This window comes from Manis javanica, chromosome X, assembly GCF_040802235.1.
Source record: "Manis javanica isolate MJ-LG chromosome X, MJ_LKY, whole genome shotgun sequence".
Lineage (NCBI taxonomy): Eukaryota > Metazoa > Chordata > Mammalia > Pholidota > Manidae > Manis > Manis javanica.
The window spans coordinates 133,774,343-133,795,364 of record NC_133174.1 but is presented as its reverse complement, the minus strand read 5'-3'; the positions used below and the strand labels follow the sequence as shown (position 1 = coordinate 133,795,364).

Genomic DNA, 21,022 nt, shown 5'->3' with positions numbered 1-21,022 from the left:
AGATTGAAATACTAAAAGTATGCTTGTTTTACATTTCTCATCTCTAGTATTTTTGAAGAGCTGACTTCAATCTCTCTCTCTCCCTGTTTCCCTCCCTCGCTCTCACTTTCCTTTTCTCTCTCAGCCAGCTATAAATACTTGAACATATCCACAGTAAAATATGGACATTTGAATTTACAGGCTCACTTAGCACTTCCTGGGAAAAGAAAATGGTATTGGCTCTCCTAAGGCCAATGTGTATCCTTTATCCAATAGGCGGTAACTAGCGGTCAGGGTCATGCAGCAGAAACATAACTGCTGGGTCACAAACCCTTAGGTGGTGCAAATTCCCAGTGAGAAGTGCCTAGGCTGGCACCAGTTGATATTCTTTACACATACGGTATACAAAGACATTCCATTAGTTCTGTGTGACTGAAACACAGGTATGGTGTGGGGAGAGGCGGGGGAGATGAGGTAGAATGCTAGACAGGGGCAACATTTTATGGGCTTTGAATTTGGACTTTGTCTTGTGAAGTGATAGGATAAGCTTTAGAAGGAGAAACTAATCTTAATTAAGGAGAAATTAATAAATGACATTACTGATCAAGATAGAGAAAACTGGAGAACATTACTGTATATTATTATATATAACATTGTGTAAATAGTACATATAATATATTGGATGTACCAGTATACACTATATATTATTATATATTATTAGTACTACTGTTGAACCTGAGGTGCTTTATGGAAATGGAGATGTTATTAAGAGCTGAGATTCATTGAGCAGTCACCATGGGCCAGGTTCTCCACTTTGCATATACTATTTAATCCACATGACTTCTCCACCAGGTAGTATAATTTTTGTCTCCATTGTACAGATGAGCCCTCTGAGGCACGTAGAGATGAACTTGCCCAGGGTTGCACACGTAGTACAGCCAGGCTTTGCATCCATACAGTCTGATTGCAGCCTGGACACTTCCCCTCTATAGTCTGTTGTTCTCAGTGATATATGCTGTTCTGAAGCTCTAGGACAGATGTTATCTTTATAATGGCCCTGCTTTCTACTGCCTGTCTGTCGTCTCCCCTAGACCCATGGGTTCCCTAAGATTAGGGACGGAGTCTTTCTCCTTTCAGTACCTAATGTCTAGCACAGTACTTACCGCAGAGAATGGATGGTGAATTTTGTGGGTGTATTGGTCTCATCAACATTTCTGATTCTAGCCTCTTCCATGCCTCTTGAATTTAGCCATGGCCATTTGACATTCTTTGGCCATTGAAAAGTGAGCAGAAGTTACCTGGTGTACTTTCATGTGGAAGCACTTTAGAGTCCTGTTATGGTTCTCTATGCTCTTTTCTTTTGCTATGACAATCCCTGAAATCTCATATTGATATGGAGGAGGTGTGGAGCCTCTGCCTGCCAGGGCCCTGAGTGACTGACTACCTGCTACAAAGATAGAGCCCCTCACCCCTGCCAAAATATATTGAACATGTAGCTTGAAGGAGAAGGCAACCTTTCTTGATTGAGGCCACTTAATTTTGGAGGTTCTTGTTACGGTAGCAAAACCCAGACCATTTTGTCTGGTACAGTGGGCAACTGTTGGTTAAGTAATAATATGTCTCCATCGTTTCTACTGCCTATTCCCTATACGTAAAAAACGCCAGCATAATTATCAGAACCTCTTTGGAACAGTCCATTTTGTAAACAGTGATGCGGAGACGTTGGGAGCAGTATGAGAAGCTTGTTGTTTATCTGAGCCTGTCTACATCCTGAGGAAGCAGAGCTATGTCCTCCTTTTACAAATATTCCTAATAATGACTTCAGCACTCTGGCTTTGTGACTTTCCTCACACCTCAGGCCAATATTTGAGTGCTGGGCACTGTCCTAGCTGCTGGAGACACATCAGTAGACAAAACAGTCAAATCTCTTCTCTTTTGGAGCTTACTTCCCAGATGGGGAGACAACAAAATGCATACATTATACAGTACATTAGAAGGTGTTAAATGCCGTGGAAAAAAGTAAAGGAGGAAAGGGGGAGAGAAGGACTGAAGGGTTACAGTTTTAAGTAGGGTGGCCAAGGAAGGCTTGAAGAAGGTGAGACAGAGCCATGAGGGTATCTGGGGGAAAGTTCCAGGCAAAGTAAAGCGTGTGAGAAGTGCCTGAGGCAGTAGTGTGTCTGGTATTTTTGAGGGACAGTGTGAAGGCTAGTGACCAGAGAGGTAACAAGGGGGCACGGCCAGTCCTGAAGGGGCTTGTGGGCCATTGGGAGGACCTTACCTTTCACCCTGAGATACAAAGTGATCATAGGGTAATTCAGTTAAAACTTACCTTGTTAAACTAACGCTTGTAATTTTTATGTTCAGTTGTGCGTATTTATTAGAGGTTCACACAGCAAGGTATGTGCATTTATGAGTCAGCAGAGTTTGAGGAACACAGCGGAAGTGCTGGTGCCTTAGCTAACCTTCCTCTTCTGCCCTAATATCTCCATTGAGCTTCTGATTTATCAGGACATATCCTACACAATCTCTCTGCTTGGTTGCCAAATAGGCCTCTCCAATCTAGCACATGAAAAACAGACCTTTGATTTCCCTCTAAGTGTGTACCTCTCTTAGTCTTCTTTAGCTCTCAGCAAATAGTACAACCAATAGTCTAATTGCTTAAGCCAAAAACCTTAGAATAATCCTTGATTTCTCCTATTTTCTCAATTCCCTGAATTCAATCCATCAACATATCCTCTCAACTCTGCTTCCAAAATACCTTCAGAATGTGTCCACTTCCTCTTATTTCTTCTACCACCATTCTTTTTCTTTGGTTTGTATCAGTAGTTACTGGTTGTCCATTATCACTACCACCACTGCTCTGGCCCAGGCCCTCCTTAACTCCCTTACCCCGTGGCAGTCACCTCAGAAGCCCTGCAACCTGCTGCTTCTACCATCTCCCCCTCTATTTCACAGGACTGGGGCAGTGAATTCTCAAGCACTGTTCACAACCACTCAGCCCAGCTCAAGTCATGCCGTCAGCTAAAACTGGCCCTTCCCATTGAACCATAAAAATGCATTCACCATTGCCTCATGCCTAAGAACAATGCCTGTCAAACAACTTCTTTCAAATATTACTAATGGCAGAAGACAAGGATCAAGGCTGAGCCTGGAGCAATTCAAGTCCAGCATGAAATGTTTTTAAAGTTTCCTACTTCATCTTCAAATTTTATGCAAATGCAAATTTTTTGCATTCTTATTCATAATATATCCTATTTATTTTAACCTAAAATAAGGTTTTCCCTCAAGGCCTCAGGGGATATTGATTTTCCAAGAAATGTGCCCTGCAGATTATTTACTACATCTCTTTGTAATCAGGAAAAACAGTACCTGGACACTATTATCTTAGCTCCCCCCAGAAATGCCTTCACTATGATTTAATCTCATTTTTAATACTTTTATAGAGGTCTTGCTAAGAAAAATCCATGTGAAGAAAACACCTGTGTCTTTTATCAAAGTGTATTCACAAATATTGTCTAAAATAGTACTCAATATCCTTTATACAAGGAGCCATGCAACACATTTTACTAGGTTTTTTGTGTCTTTGGCAACTCCCCAGGTGTCCACAGATTTCAGTTTGAGGAGTAAGATCTCCGTACAGTGGTTCTCAAAGTGTGGTGCCTAGACCAGCGTTGTCACCACCACTTGGGAAGTCGTTAAGAATGCATATTCTCAGACTCCAGCCCAGACCTCCTGAATCAGAGACCCTGGGGCTGGAGCACAGCAGTCTGTGTTTGGATAAGCCCCTCCAGGGATTCCGATGCGCGCTGCTGTTGCAGAACCACTGCCTTAGCCGGGGCCTCTGACCCTAGGTAAAATGACGGAAGTGGGCACAGGCAGCGTTTTTTCCTGTTTCCCTCCCCTTTTCAGCTGCCCCGCGCTGTTGCGTTTGCCTCCTTCCATCCCATCCCCACCACCTCGTACCATTTTCTCTTCCGCCTGACTAGACTCCTTTCTTTTTCTGGAACACATCAAGCTCCTACCTGCCTTACAGCCTTTATACTTGCTGTTCTCAATGCTTGCAGTGCTCTTCACCACGGCTTTCCATTGATTGACACCATCTTGTCATTCAAATTTCAGTTTATGTGCTATTTGCTCACAGATACTAACTGTGAACAGCTAATTTCAAGTAGCCAACAAGTTACTCCATAATATCACCTCTGACTTTTCTCCATAGCACTTATCACCACATTCCGCACTATAAATTTGCTTGTTTGCCTGTTGTCTCTCTCCTGCACTGGAATGAAGGCTCTGTGTGGGGAGGGGACTTGTGTCTGTTTTCTTTGCTTTAATATTCCCCATACTTAGACTATTTCCGGCCACACAGTAGTAACTCAGCGAATGTTTGGTAAATGAATAAATAATTAGTTAAAAGAACCATAACTAGGAGTCAGGAGACCTGGGATTGATAAAGAAGAAGTTTAAATAGTTTGAGCATTTATGCCCACAATTTCCACCTGATGAGTTCATGCTCAGAAGTTGGTCTCAGTTCCTATTTGCTGCACACAGAGTGAGGATATGGTCATGCTGTTTGCAATTTTTAGACAATATAGCTCTTGTATTCAAGCCAAACTACTTACATTGGTGTTCAACCAGAAAAACACAGCTATACGTCAACACTAGAGAAAAAAAATGGTTTGCTGGACTACTGAGAGAGGGTATATAGGTCGATACCATTTTTAAAGATTTTCAGGTGTGATTTTGACTATACTTGATTTCATCCTAGACTGACTTTGTAACTTCATCCTTGAGTGATATGCGACTTCCCTGTAACTGTGCTTTTTGATTCTTGCAAGTAAACATAAATTACATTTATGCAATCCACCTTCCTTCCTTCCTTTCTTCTTTTTATCCTTGTTTGTCAAAAAGCAATTATGCAAACCTGAATGTAATGGGAAGGCACTCTAGTGGTAGCTGAGGCCTGTTTAAGGAGGATGTGCATTGGCCTGGCAGGGCTTGGAAATTTGATATGTAGAGGGAGATCAAGCAAATGAGTAAATGTATCAATTAAATATTTTGAGAAAATAAGCATGTATATTGAGGACAATGGGAGCCAATTTTTTTTATGTTTGAGGAGGGAGTTACAAATATGTAAAGGGGTAAAGCTAGATTGAACCCCATGATGTTGGGTGGAAATTAGAGGCATTAATATGAACTCAGTAACAATGTAGAAATAAATACAGATGTAAATGTGTGTACATATTTATTCAGATGTGAGTGTGTATATATGTATATGTATGTGTATACATATCCCCCACACACACATACACATAATATGCATACATACACACGTATATCTCCAACTCTGTTCATTGAGTTGTCCCAGGAGCAGCGATACCCTGGTAGCAATAAGCACACTTAGTGTCCAGCTACTGGTTTCTAAACACCACTCACTGTCTGATAAAAGGAACCAGGGTACCTTTGAAAAATGACTGTATCTAGGATTGGGGCAAGAAAAGAGCCTGGTGGACCTGGAACATTTTATTGCCCAAAATAAGGAAGTTCGGTAAGAGTGATGAGAATATGTCAAAAGGATACAAAGGCCAGCTTAAAGAGGTGCACAAATTTGAAGACCTATATATACATGTTATAGTAGTAGATTATAACTCACTAAAGATAGTAATCCTTGGATCGTTCCAGATATAAATAAATGCAGACATAAATGGAGGAAAAGAACAAGCTCTTCCTTAGAAATAGAAGGTCATATAATAAATGTGGTAGGAATGATCAAATTAGAAAATCCCCATTTGGCAACCATCATAGAAATAATTCATTTAGGTAAGAAACAACAGCTAAAACTAGCGGGTGAAAATAGGATGAGGGATGGGATTTTATGTAATTCAACAATATCTCCCCCCAAACACTAATCCCTTACCAAGAAGAAAGAAAATCACTGAACAGTAGAAACACAGGCCAGATACCATATTAATTAAGTGACCAAAACTGCCTTTAAGCTGACCTAAAGTTGGGCTGACATATCAACATCGTGCACCACCTGATAAGGATCACTCATGTGATAGTTCAGTCAAAAGGTCAGAGCTTCGGTCTAATGAGGAAACCTCAGACAAACTCTTTAATGAAGGACATTATACAAAATGACATCTGCAATCTTCAAAAAGCTCAAGGTCATAAAAATCAAGGAAAGACTGAGATACAATTCCAGATTAAAAGTTGGAATGGTAAATCAACAGGGTGCAGCCTGTGGTCCTGGGATTGGATCCTTTTGCTAGAAAAGTTATTATTGGGACAATTGGTGAAACGTCAATGGGGTCTTGGGAAAAAGGTATATAAGAGTTCTTTGGAACTTTACTTGTCACTTTTATGTAGGTTTGGCATTGTTTAAAATACAAAGTTTTTTTAAGGCACTAAAGTAAAAAAGTAAGTCCATCTAAGAAATAGTGTTGTTGCAAAAGGCAGGATTTCTGTTTTTTTATAGCTGAATAATATTGCATTGTGTATATGTATAACCTCTTCTTTATCCATTCATCTATCTATAGGCACTCGGGTTGCTTCCATATCTTGGCTATTGTAAATAATGTGGCAGTAAACATAGGGATGCACGTATCTTTTCAAATTAGGGATTTTGTTTTCTTCATGTAAGCTCCTAGAAGTGGAATTACTGGATCGTATGGTATTTCTATTTTTAATTTTTTGAGGAACCTCCATACTACTTTCCACAGTGGCTGCACAAATTTACAGTGTGGGAGGGTTCCCATTTCTCCACATCCTGGCCAAAGCTTGTTATTTCCTGTCTTTTGGATAGTGGCCATTCTAACTGGTGTGAGGTGATAACTCACTGTGGTTTTGATTTGACTTTCCCTGATGATTAGTGATGGGGAGCATCTTTTCATATTGCCTGTTGACCATCTATATTTCTCCTTTGAAAAGATGTCTGTTCAGGTCCTCCACCCACTTCTAATCAGGTTATTTGTTTCTTTGGTATTAAGGTATATGAGTTCCTTATATATTTTGGATGTTAACCCCTTATTGGATGAATCGTTTACAAATATATTCTCCTATATTGTAGGATGCCTTTTTGTTCTGTTTATGGTGTCCCTTGATATACAGAAGCTTTTTAGTTTGATGTAGTCCTACTTGTTAATTTTTGGTTTTGTTTCTCTTACCTGAGAAGATGTGTCCAGAAAAAGAATTGCTCATGCTTATGTTCAAGAGATTTTTGCCTGTTTTCTTCTAAGAGTTTTGTGATATCATGTCTTATATTTAGGTCTTTAATACATTTCAAGTTTACTTTGGTGTATGGAGTTAGACAGTAATCCAGTTTCATTCTCTTGCATATAGCTGTCCAGTTTTGCCAGCACCAGTTATTGAAGAAACTGTTTTTTCCACACTGTATATTCATGGCTCGTTTATCATGTATTAATTGAACATATATGTGTGGGTTTATTTCTGGGCTTTCTATTCTGTTCCATTGATCTATGGGTCTTGTGCCAATACCATATTGTTTTGATTACTGTGGCTTTGTAGTAGGCAACCATCTAATTTAGAATTTAAGATTCAACTATCATTTGCTTATTACTTACTATACACGAGGCATTATGATAACCACAATAATGGCTAAAATTTACTGAGCATTTACTCCATGCAGATAGTGTACTAAATACTCTCCATGTATTTGTTCTTCAACATAGATTTATCAAGGTGTTAGGTACAGGGGATACAACGGGCTCCTGCTTTCACATAGCTTACAACCTAATGGCAAGAGATAAACAACTTGTTAATGAAAAGGCAAGATGGGAAAACTTTAGTCTGAACTCCAAGTTTAGGACACTTGCATAGTTAATATACATGCTTGGGCATATGTCAGTGTTCATGTACACACAAACATACCCACTTGCATATATTTGTGTGCCAATCTGGATTGGCTGCTTTTTTTGCACAGACACTCCACAGCTGCTGACCTCAGGTGCTCCTGGTTACCACTGCTCATCCATATGCATAGTTGTCCACACCCTCTCAGTTGCTGGCACCTATTCTCTCAGAAGTTTTTAGACAAGTGTGTATGCATAGCCATGGCACCCACTGCTTTCATTCACTTCTTATCCCATCTTCCTCCAACGAATTGTTTTTGCTACATGGAACCCACAAGGTAGGCATTCTGTAGGACAAAAATAGTCTGGCTCTGATGATATTTGGGAAGACTCTTCATTGAATTCCATCCCTTAACATTTTATGAAGTGTCTACTCTGGCAGGCCATGAGATTCAGAAGTGAATGAGACCAAGTCTTTTTCCTCTAGGAGCCCATTAGGTGGTGAGGGCTTGAAGGTGAACATCATGACCCTCACCATATTGTGACATCTTTGGAGAAACACAGTGGGACCTTCTGGTCTTCAGATCCTAATTCTCTGTGGTAGAACAGACTATTGTCATAAAGTGATGTTAGTTCCGTTCAGCATCAGTATGTCTGAGCTGAAAGAGCCCTAAGAGATCATCTAGGCCAATGCTACTCAATATGTGGGCTATGGACTGGGGCTGAGTCTTTGACTGTAATCTGTCTACTATGCACTAAGTGTAGAGAATGATAAGCACTTGTGGACTTCTAAATTTGGTACTGCTTTAAAATCAAAATCATCCAAGTGGGTGATTTCATATTTTGTAGAAGTAGACCACTATGATATATTGGGATAAAAAGATCTTTTGCTATAGTTTGAGAAGCATAAATTCCTCACATCACACCCATGGAATTGAACTCCAGAGTGGGAGGAGATTTTCCCATGGGTTCCTGGCTCTCAGTTTGGTCCTGTTGCCTAGCATGGTCCAATATTTAGTCTGAACTCATTAGAGGCAGAATGCTGAACTGATACCAAAAAAAGATTAATGATGGCTACCATTTGCAGACTATTGCTTATGTTTCAGGCTCTGTATGAGGCAGTGTTAACACATATCTCTGTTCCTCAGCTTTCACTGTTGTATTATTATCCCACTTTGCAGGTTACAAAATTGAGGCTCAGACAAGGATTGGAGACCCACTGAATTATACATGACTTATTCAATTAATGCTCAAAACATCCTATGAGGTAGAGATGATTATTAATCCATTTTGTATTTAGAGAAATTAAGCTTAACGACACTGATTTGCCTAAGACCAACATAGTTAGTGAGTGATGGACCGGGATTTAATTTGTCTGCTGGCTTTAAACCCACACACTTTCCCACAATGCTACACTGCCTTAAAATGTTCAAATGAGAAATGTGAGCAAGACAACAGAATATTGTTCTCTTGATATTGAAGCATATCGGTTTCATGGGAAAGGTCACAAGTCTGGGGAATTTCGGAAGTGTAATCTGGGACTCATGCCAAGGTCTGAGTCCTGTCTGGTTGGCACATACTTAGACTGAGCATATATCAGTGTGTCACCAGTGTAGGCTATAGCTCATGTTGACTGTTTCACTCTTTTTCGGTAGCCAGGTCTCAGTGGAATTCTCTAAGATCCTTCTGGGCTCTCTCTGTCCAGGAAGATGCCAGTGATCTTCCCTTGGCCTGGAATTATCTTTTCCATCTCTTCACCTAGCTAACACTTATTCATCATTCAAATACCTGCTTAAATTTTATTTCCTCAGATAAGCCTTTACACACCCCTACAAAAGTCAGATCTCCCTGGTATGCCCCTTCCTAACATTAAAATAGTAGTGTTCCATATCATTGCAAAGAACTGATTACATCATTCCTATTTTCACTTTCTCTTAGTGGGATGTAAAGCCATCCCTTAGAAAGATGTCAACATTGTTTTGCTTGCTATTGCTTTCCCAGTTCCTAGCACAGTGCCGGGTATGTAAGATAGTCAATTAATATTTTTGTTTTTGATAGAAAAAATGGATGTATGGATGCAAATATTGGATTCTTATGCAACGGTGCCTAGTGTCTTTCCTGTTTTCAATTAGGCTGATGTTTCCTAAACTTGCTGATCATAAAAATCACTTGGAGTGTTTGCTTAAAATATAGATTATAAGGCAGAGAAGCCTGCTGGTGGTCCAGAAATCCCAGTATTTTTTTTTTCAGTCAGCAGACTGGGTGATTTTTGTGGCCAGGCAAGTTTGAGAAACGCTGACATTGAGTATCTGTCTTATTTCTGAGTATTTTTTGACCATTGGATCTGTAGTTTGGTTCATCCTGTTCTTTATGTGGTACCAAAGTATCAGTTGTCTAAACATCTTATATGAAGGAGATGTTATGTACAGTGTTGAGCTTGCAATTACGAACAGCACCCTCTGCTCAGTTGCCTAGCATGGGCTCCAACTGATGCCAGAATGAAATTGAAAGTCCTGATCCTGGCACTGAGAGCCTTTAGGGGTGTGACGCAAAGCTCCTTTCCCGTTGCCCTGTTCACACGCCCTCTGCTTCATGTGCGCGAAACCACTTACTATTCTGCATACACACCCCAATATTTTTATTTTAGTTGTTATTTCTACATGTTAAAATGTCTTTTTTCCCATTTCTGCTATCTTCAAATAATACTTTTGAGATCCAGTGGCTTACCCTTCTTCTGATCTCTCTCTTTCACATTACACACCTACCTCTGACAGCTCTTCTCATACTTGACTTTGTACCACAGCTTTTTATGTCTCTATGTTACCACTCCTTTTAGGCTGTGTGCAACTTGAGGGCTAGTTCCATACCCATGCCCACATTTTGGTCTCTCCTGAAGCACACACAAAAGGTTCTGTATTCAGAAGGAAGTAGGTATCAGTTTAAGACATTGCCCACCAGCTCTCCAGCACCACTAAGAGAACAGAGATCATCAGATAGAGGCTTCCTCAACTATTCTGTTCTTTACACCTCCAAACCTATCCAGGGCCTCGTCTGTGTCTTCCTTTTGTCTTAGAAGAATAGGCATGCTTACTCCTTTCTAAGGCGAACCTTCCACAAAATGATTTAAACATATTTATAAGTGAGTAAGTTTATTAGGATACACTAGCCTCTCGTGTGACTTAAAAAAATATCACTGGCTTAACAATTCAAAAGTTACTTTCCCCTCCTGGTACATGAAAACATACTCAGTGGGGGATTCTGCTTCTCCAGGCCCCAGGGTGACGGAGGTCTCATTTCAACACGCACGCCGCACATAACTGCAGCAGGGGCTGGAGAACACTGTAAATCATGCCCTGGTGCTCAAATCTGCCTGGAAGTAATGTACACACACCACTTCCACTGTACTTCGCTTCTACTCATGGGCCAAAATGAATCCATTGGCCATTCCTAATTTAAAAGGGAACAAGGAAGTATAATCTTATTGTTGTCTTAAAGGAGGAGAAAACTGGGCTTTTTGTGAACATCCCTAATGATTACCACAATATACAGATGCAATGTTTTTCAATGGCATTCTCCTTGCTTTATTTTTAGTTACGTTCTCCAACTCTCTCGTGGTTAAAGCGTGTAACTGCCTTTCCTTTTGGCTCACTGAGAACATGCATGCATTTCAAAAGAAGTGGAGTCATCTATGACCCTGCGTAGATGCAAGTTCATTGTAGACTGACTCTTGCTTTACTAGAGACGCCAGAAAAGTTCTTCAGTTAAAAGACTGAGATTCAGAGCAAGACAAATTTGGGAAACTGTCAGACTCTGCTACTTTAGAGGACATTTAATTACACTTAATAATTTGCAATTTAGTGCCTGATGTTCCATGCAGATAACATCTGCCTCCTTCTAACGGATATACAGGCAACAGCAGCCCCAAGATGCTCTTTGGAAGGACATTTTAAAGAGCATCCAGGGGTGCTGATAACTGACTCTTTGGTTGTGGCAGCATTTAGGTTCAGTCCCTGTTGCCACCCTGACTTGTTTTTGCATGCTTGATACTGTCTCCTAACCTTTCTCCACATTATTCTCCTGCCTGCAAAAAAGGAGATAATACTTGTTTTACAGCTTTGGGGGAATTTCAGAGGAAGGGGTTAGGAAGTAAGCACAGCATTGGGGAAGCGAGTCTGTGGGGATGGGAGGCTTCAGGTAATGTACATTAGCATACTCTTAAATATTCATGCCTTTCAAAAGAGCACATTATGCAGAAGAAAAGGCACCCATTTGGAATCAGAAAGACATCACTTTGAGCTCTGTCTCTGCCATTTCCTAGCCCTGTAAACTTAGGAAAGGCCCAGTGACCTCCAAAAAATGAGATGACACTTACCTCATGGTACTGTTGTGATGAGCACATGAAAGAAAATATACACCACACTTACCACAGTGCCCGGCACAGCAAATTATACATAAAAGGCGACTATTACAATTAAAGATCAGGCAAAGAAATGGATCATTTTAGAGGATTCAGCAACTCCCCAAATGTCCTTTAACCCACTGTTCTTTTATGTTAAACACTATGGATTAAAATATTATACTTTTATAATTTATAATTAAAATGTACACAGATACTGAGTTTCTCACCTCTCCCTGAATTAATCATGGTTAATGCTATTAATTGACTCAAATAAAACACTTGGCTTCTAAAAAGGATGTTAATATCTTCCAGAATTACATAGCTTCTAATAGAGGGAAAGTACTATACTCTTATCTTTTAACAATTCAAAATCAGAACTCAAATATTCTCTGCTGTGACATTCATTATTAGTGTGTAACTGATTTGGTGTTAAAATTATGAATGTGTGAATTGCTATGGTGTCACAGATTATGGCTTTGCCTATTGAATCATCTCTGATATTAAATATGAATAAAACATAGAGAAATACATTTATGGCATAAATTCAGCAGAAAAACAAAAACTACTGATAAAACAACCATCTTGAGGCTAGGAATGTTTCTCCTAAAGTGTCCTTTTTTTAGTATCTGCTATTTTATTTCTACATATTTTCTGCTACTTCAATAATGAAAAACAGTCTCAAATAAATCTTTACATTAACTGCTTTTGCATATGTTACTTAATCTGTATAGGGCAACTAATGTTTGAAATGGATTAGTTTAAAAAGCACTTTCAGATCCCTGATTGAGGAGAATTTAAATAGAAAAATGAAGAGCATGTGTTTCTGCTACATTAGAACTGGGAGGGGCATTCAAGATCATCCCTAATCCAGTGCCTTCATCTGGTAAATTGGAGTAACTATTACCCAGAGACACTAAATTCCTTGCCCAGGAATAACTGTCAGAGGCAGAATCAGGATTAGAACTCAGGCCTCCATGCTCCCTCCTTTGGCATCAGTCATTTTAAAAACAAGACTGCCAAGTTAGAAACTGACAATACCACAACCCTGGCAGAAGGACTCTAAACCCAGTGCTTTTGATTTTCTTTGGGACACCAAGTATAAGATAACTGTCATCTTTTTTCTCTGTTTCCCTTTGAGAAGAGGACAGGATGGGCACTCATATTCTAGAGGGAACGAGTGTACAGTGATATGTCTGACAGGCAAGATTCCCTCCACACCCCCAACAGCAGCTGTAACCTGTTAAGTAAAAATAGCAAATCATTCAGATAGGACAGAAAATATTGTCCATTTATCTTTGTTTCTTCTTCCTTCAAACTTATGTAAAACATACTTCATCTAGTCTTTGTGGCTCAAGCTGGGACTTGATTTAAATCTAAACCATAATCGTGGTTTCCTTTAACTCAAACTCCTGTGATGGTGGGTCAAGGCACAATACTGATGTGAACCCATATGCATTTTCTGTCCTCAAACACACAAAGCTTTGGGGACTAGAGTTCAATGCACATTTATGGCTGCATTTTCCATTGTTACTCTTAATAAACCTCATCACTCTTCACCATGTTGTTAAGTGATAAGTGGCATTAAATAATATGAAACTTGGAAGCAGTCATTACAATTTACATTATTAACCAATGCCCTTGCCAAAAGGAATAAAAAAGTTACTAAAAATCAATTTGGTTATCTTCCAATTGCACTTAAAGGTTTTTAAAAGTTGAAAGATTAAATCTAAAGGAAAAAAGATAAATACGTTGGTGTGATTTCACCAAGAAAATGACAGCAATTTAATTATGCTTATAAATACAAGGAGGGTTCTTGGGGGAAAAGGAAGGTGACCAACACAATAAGAGTTTATCAGATATATGTATTTCTTGACAGTAGGGCTATTTAATAATGGAATGGCTGGACCACCTGCTGTCTTTTTTTTCTCCTTTGTGTTCAGCCAAATCTTTATTATAAAGCCAATTTCCTGAATGAAAAGGATTGGCAAGGGCATCAGTAATAAGGGATCTTTTATTTAGCAATGCCCAGTATAAAAGATTATCAGAGTACCAGTTAGTGAACTGTGTTGCTGGGCTTCAAAGTGGTTTCATCCACAGAACAAAGATGTGGCCGTAGGTGTTGACAGAGTTCTCTGAGTACTAGGGTCTGCAGAAGGAAGACATGGGGGAGGCAGGCGCGCGTCTGATGGCTGCAATTGTGTTCTCCTCAGCACACCTGAAATCAGCGCACAGCACGCATGATCCAGAGCTGAGACAGAGAGGTGGAGGGGACTCCAGGTCCCCATGTCCTCCTAATAGTCTTTACACTCTGTGATCCATTCATGTAGTCATGCAGATTTCAAGCCTTGTAAATCATTTCAGCAACCTCTGTCTACAATCTTTGGACAGAGAATAAGAATTAACATTTGCTGAGGGGTATACATCAGGTCCTCATGTGAACCCTAGGAGGTAGGTATTCCTATGACCCCGGTTTCCTTGTGAAAGAACTCATACAGGGACAGGCCAGGTAACTTTCCTGTGCCAGCTAGGAGGAGGCAGAGCTGGGATCTAAATGCAAATGTGGATACCTCTAGAGCCTGTATTTTCCTCACTGCTCTGTGCTTCCTGTCATTATGTTTGCTTGCAAATAAATGTTTTTAACTAAAGACAGAAAAGCAAGCACTTAGTTGAATTACCATGGGTGGGTTTTGACGAGATCTTCTATATATGGTATTACAATTCTACTGGATTTCCTGGCTGGCATTCTTAATATTCAGCTCCATAGTCAGGTACTGAGGTTTGCCTGCAGATTAATTATTTTCATGCAATGCTGAATATTTTCCAAATTGAACTGTATTAATAGCAAAATTCAGGCATGCACATATGCATGTGTGTATGTACACATACAGAGAACAGATCAAGGGATCTAATGTTGTGAGAAACGTCAATGTTTCTGCTTTATGAAGTGTATAGACAGAAGTTTTCAATTAAGTAAGCAGAATAAAATAGACTAAAATTGAAAATACACTAGCTTGACGTTTCAGAATTAATGGAATTGACGTTATAGTTAACTGAAGGCTATAGATAAAAATCCTCTTTGCTTTAGTTGTGGGAGGCCCAGCAGTCGCCATTCCTACTTTATTGGGTGGCATTTGTTGATTGCGTTATTGTGCCAGTCAGGGTTCTGGTTTGTGTTTTTCTGACACACAATCATGTGAGTTGTTTAAAGAAAACCGAAGTGAAAATGCCCATTTTGGTGACATTTGTTGGGCCCTTTTTACCATCATTCCTGTGTCTCTGTCTCTTATTGCCTTGACTCCTTATATTTTCTGATTCCTGATTTTGGGGCTTCTGCTCAAGATTCAGCCCTCAAAATAACCTAGAATCTTTCCATCTCACCACCCCCTTTAAATTGACTGGATAATCCCACCAAAGTTATGCTATTAGCAGAGAGAGACCTACCACTATCCAAAGTTCATTTCTAGATAAATAAGAGACCGAAGCAGGAATGTAGGCCACTTACCCATATCTCGTTTTCATTATACTTTCTCAGTTATCATTGTTTGTGGACCTTCTCATCTTGACTCTGAGCATCACCTACCACTTGCTGTCTTGCCCTGGGATAAGTAACACAATTTTGAATTTCTGTACCTGATCATACCAAAACCCTTTGAGCATGGATTTCAGTTTCTGTACCTAGCTTGACCCAAGGAATCCCTGGGCAAGACGTACTTCCTACCCCATTTAAAGTCCTGTTGCACTGACCAGCCAAGATCACCCTTTGCCTAGCTCCCATCTGAGAGACGAGGTGAACAGGACCAAGCTGGGAACCTGCCTGTGGCCCTATCACTTGGATCAGGGACTGTATGTGCCAGTTTTAGTTACAGCAGTGACCTTGGGTGCCTCCTGCCTTTTAGGCACTCAGAGCGACCTTGGTTAACATAATTTCCACTGCTTTCCTCTATAAATGGAGAACTCACAATTATACTCTCTGTTCCATCTCAATATATCCATATGAAGCTGCTTTTCAAGAATAAACTCTTCATGGTCACTTACTTTCTCCTAAAGGCCAGAGGTTAGAAAATTCTTGAGATGCAAGGGTCTAATGGGTCCAAATGCAGTTACTCGGGTACTGGAATGAGGGAGGGGTAAAAGTAAAGATCATTATAGGACATGTGTTTTCTCATTGTTAGCATTTCCTTTGTTTCCAGCTTAAAGGAGTTATCTGAAAGTTTCTACAATAAGATTTTGCTTCTCTTGTTTTCCTGATGTTAACTGAATCTTTAGTGTAAGCTGGAAATATATAGAAGTGGAAATCCACTAGAAATTACATCCTTGGTTGTTTTATTATCAATCAGTAAGAGGATTAAAAAGGTTTAGCATCAATTACCTGACTAGATGATAACCAACGGAAAAATAAAATTACATCCCAAATGTAATGGTGATAATTGCATGTTCAGGCTACTGGAGACCTTATTCACATGCCCCAGGATTATACCTTCATTATACCCCAGTGAAGTTATGGCTCTCTGGGGCCATGATTCACAAGATAAAGCTCTCTGTAGCAGCAATATTACACAAAGGTGGAATGTGACACGTGAAATTAGGCCAATTAAGCACATATAATTTTGGTACCACTGAAATTCATTCATATCAGTTTGCTTGGTCAGTGTAAACCATATTTTCCTAGTTGATCTGATTATGATTTTACCTTGTATTTCATCTTATCCAAATGAATGGAAGTTAGGCTATGGACAAAAAGATACCAACCTTATTATTTCAGTTATTCCTAGCCCCAGTTTTAAGGATTTGTCCTTGAACAAAGCTGTAAGCTTAACCCCTTTTTTCTGATCAGAAAATGCATCCATTTAAGCTAATGTGGTATAGGTGTCCTCCTCTGGCTAATCTGTCCTTCCTGTCACTCTTCACTCACTCACTTCTTATCTTCTACAATCCAGGGCAAGGTTTTCCTATCCTGCTCCTTCCCTGCCCCACCCCCTAAAGTCTAGATGAGGTGACTCTCTTAGGTACACCTCTGTCATAACTTGTAAGAGACAGGTTAGCAGACTGCGTCCAGAGGTCTGACTCACAAATATGGAAAGATGTCATTTCAGATGACAGCACGCTGGCTTAGAATGTATGTGCAGCAAGTGACAGTAGCTTAGTGTGGTTCCTTTGGTCACTCAGTCCTACAGATGTGCTCTGATGATGGATCCAGAAGATGGGTCTCACTCATCACACTAAACTATTCACCAACTTTTATAATTCTTTGCATACACTCTTTTGCAGGGGGTATTTTTGGCAAGTGACAATTTGCTGTTATCTTAATCTTCACTTGATCAGGATTCATCTGTTTATACCATATTAAATTAACCTGTTTAACTCCTTGGGCAGCTGCCCTTATGAGTACATGGTCCAGGCTTCCCTTTCGCATGACCTCCCCTGTATTGTATCTCTCACAGAGACATGCACCATTGTGTTTACTCGTACAGCTTCTACACCCAAGTATAAACTTCCTGTGAGTAGCTGAGATGTTCTGTTCATCACTGAATCCCTAATCCTTAATATGAGACCTGGCATACAGTAGGTGTTCAGTTTTATGAGCTGATTGGATGCCTTTTTATTGTGGCACCATGCTATGTACTATCCTATATGCTTATGAGGTAGTTACTATAAGTATTCTCATTTTACAGATTAGAAAACAGAATCAAAGAGTTATAAATGACTAAGGTCACAGAGCAAGTAGGTGGTTGAATGAGGATGTGACTAAGGTTGGTCTGACCTCAAAATCCTTGCTCTTTACTATTATGAATAATGCTTCTGGTATCTGAATCACCTCTTCAAGGGAAATAAGGACCTGGGGCACTGTACCAAGGCTTGGACCTGTTACCACCGCAATCCAGGATGGTCTATGATTCATCCTCAGGCTGTGGTCTATGAAACCAGGGACGTGTTGTCTTAAGCAACATTACCCTATGGAGAAATGGTGAGAGATGCAGATGAAGACTCCAAATACAGCACCACACCAAGGGAACTGGCAAAGAACAAGAAGGTTCTAAGTAGAGGGTTAAAGCCAGAGTCTCGAAGAATTGTTGAACTGGGAAGAGTAGCTGAGGCATTGCATGGATTTTTAAGAATGCCAGTCAGCTCAGATTGCTGAATAAGCATCCATCCATTCAAAGTCCTCATCTATTGAGAACCTTCTTTTGGTCAGCCACTGAAGATGCAGAGATATGCAAGTGATGCCTCCTGGAGCAACAGAAAAGAAGATCCCACACACTTGCTCAGACTTTGGTGCATAGTGGGCACTCACATTGCCCTGCATCTATGGCTGCCTAGCAATAACTAATGCTAATAGTGCATTCTTACTGAACACTTACTATAAGTCAGGCACTGTTCTAAATGCTTTTCATGCTTTAAAACATTCGACTACCTCACAACGACTCTTTAAGGTAGGTATGATTGGCATCACCATGTTACAGATTAGGAAACGGTAGTAAAGACAAGTTAGGGGACTTGCCTGAGGTCATACAGCTAGTCAAGGTCAGAGCTGGGATGGGAACGTAGTAAACCTGGCTCCAGAGTTTGAGCTCCTGACTTCTACATGCATTAGCTCTCAAGTATTATTCATTCCCCAAGTTCCCTCTCATCCAATAGCATTTATTCATTCACCACATCTTTATTGAGAACCTACTATGTCTTTAGCACTGGCCTGGGTGCTGAGGATGAAACAGTGAAGATAGGCAAGGTGCTAACACCAATATAGAAGGACTGTTAACTGACTCATGAGATTATAGAAAGCAATGACACCCCACCTGTCCTGTTCAGGACCCCAGCTTTGTCCCTTCTCTATTTCTAAAAGTTGTACACGCTTCCCAGGAAAAGCCATTACTGAATCAAGAGAAATTGCACCCACTCTCATGACTCAGAACTGCTAGGACTTTGGTCAGAGTCCCTTCTGTGTTGGGACTGGCCAGTATATGTGTAAAATGACAAATGATTCAGCCATTCTATGAAAGGGAATTCATACTGGAAATATTTAATTCCTGGAACCAAGGGATTTAATTTGACAGCAAGAATATTAATTGAGAGTAAGTGGCCACACTATTGCCCCTAGAAAAAAAATGGTCTTGCTTGTGTAAACTTAAGAGCATTAGTCTGCCCTAAGGCAGTGTGGCCCAGAGCAGCAGAGGACTACAAGGTGCATTTTTAAATGAATATACATGTCCAGTTGTACTTGTCTGTTGCTACATTATTATGAATATTTAGTGTTATTGCATAATTTTATTAGTTAAAATAAATGTAGAGCTAATTATAAACTTACATAGACAAAGTAAATGGATGTTTAAAATGTTCTTGCTTTCAAGTTCAATGGTGAATAACTGAGAATTCAGTTTTTAAGGATACCAACAGGAGGGAAGAAAACATAATCTTTTGAAGAAACAGATGTCAGCTGGATCATGTGGGAAGCTCTTGTAGAGAGGAACACAGGCTGTTATCTGGAAAATGTATCCTACTTCTCTCAGGGCCAGGCAGAGGATTCTGTATTGCACCTCCACTTTGAGTCATCTTAATCCCCATCCTGCCTTTTTTTTATTCTGATTTCATTATCAATTTTGTTTTACTGGCCCATGTCTTAAGAATCACAAATGCCAGAAATCAGTATTTTGAATTAGCCAAAGTAAAGAACCTTTGAATTCCAGTTACAGATTTTGACAAGAGAGCTCAGGACAGGGGCCCTGGGAAATGTTCTGTTATCCATTCTACACACATTTACTGCAGGGCAGGCCCTGTGCTATGGCCTGGGGTATGAAGCTCAAACACATATATTCCCTGGCTCAATAAGCCTGCAGTCTAATGGGAGAGTAAAACACAGACAGGCGAGTGTAAGATAGGGAGTGAATTCTGAGAGCTTTCTGGAACTGGATTAATTCTGGCAGGAGTGTGCATCTGTGACGGGCATCCTTGGAAGAGGGCAGGAGGCCTCCTAGGTGGGAGCCGGAGTGGTGGTCGTAGGTTAAAGCAGTGGTGGTTAAGGGGACCGACTTTGACATCAGTGAGATCTGTGCCATGGCTCTATCTCAGGATCTGAGGGATGTGAGGCCTTGGGCAAGTCAACCAACCTCTCAGAGCATCCATTTCCTGAACTACCGGAGACTTTTACACAGAGGAAAGACACAGCCAGGTATCTGCTTCAGGAAGATCTCTGAGCATCTGCGTGAAGAGTCGGTTGGATGAGGCAAGGCTGGAAGCAGGACGCGAGAGGAGAGAGTGGAGCTCCAAACGCAGGCTCTCTCATATGCTTGCCCAGCGTCTGGTAGAGCCGGTGCTGACAGTGATTCACCATATACCGTTCTTACTTCAATCTGGCAAGTGGCCAGGGACCATTGAGGAGAGAGCTACCCCTCCTCTCTGCTCCGCACACAGGGTCCATTCAGTTGCGTCCCTTTAGACTACGGCTGGGCTTCCTGCCCTCCAATCCCTGGGCTCTGCCAGTCCTGGGGAAATGACAGGCCCTGGGAATCGGAGAGACAGTGCTTCCTCATCACGCTCAGCTGCCCTACTGTCTAGGAGGTCACGGATTGTCCCGGAGGCAGTGAAGCTTTTAGTGCACTTGTGAGGAGAGCCTGGTAGATGTGCAGTCTGTCTACCTCAAGCCTGCCAATGGGACATGGGCAGGCTGCATCTCCACTGGACTGCAGCCAAGCTGCAAAGAAGCTCAGCACCTTTGTGCTCCCCGGCTGCAGAAGGGCTCGTCCCCACTCTTGGGGCCAGTGCTTGCTGGCAAGGGAGACTTTCACACATTTTGAGGTTTTCCCCGTGTTATATTTCCTGCTCTGGCTTTGCAGTATGCTTT

General features: G+C 40.7%; 1 long non-coding RNA gene across 3 annotated transcripts in view; it reads left to right on the top strand.

Moving 5' to 3' along the window:
- Positions 1–21,022, top strand: part of LOC140847343 (uncharacterized) — a 123,870-nt gene that overhangs the window by 43,685 nt on the left and 59,163 nt on the right. The window lies entirely within an intron of this gene.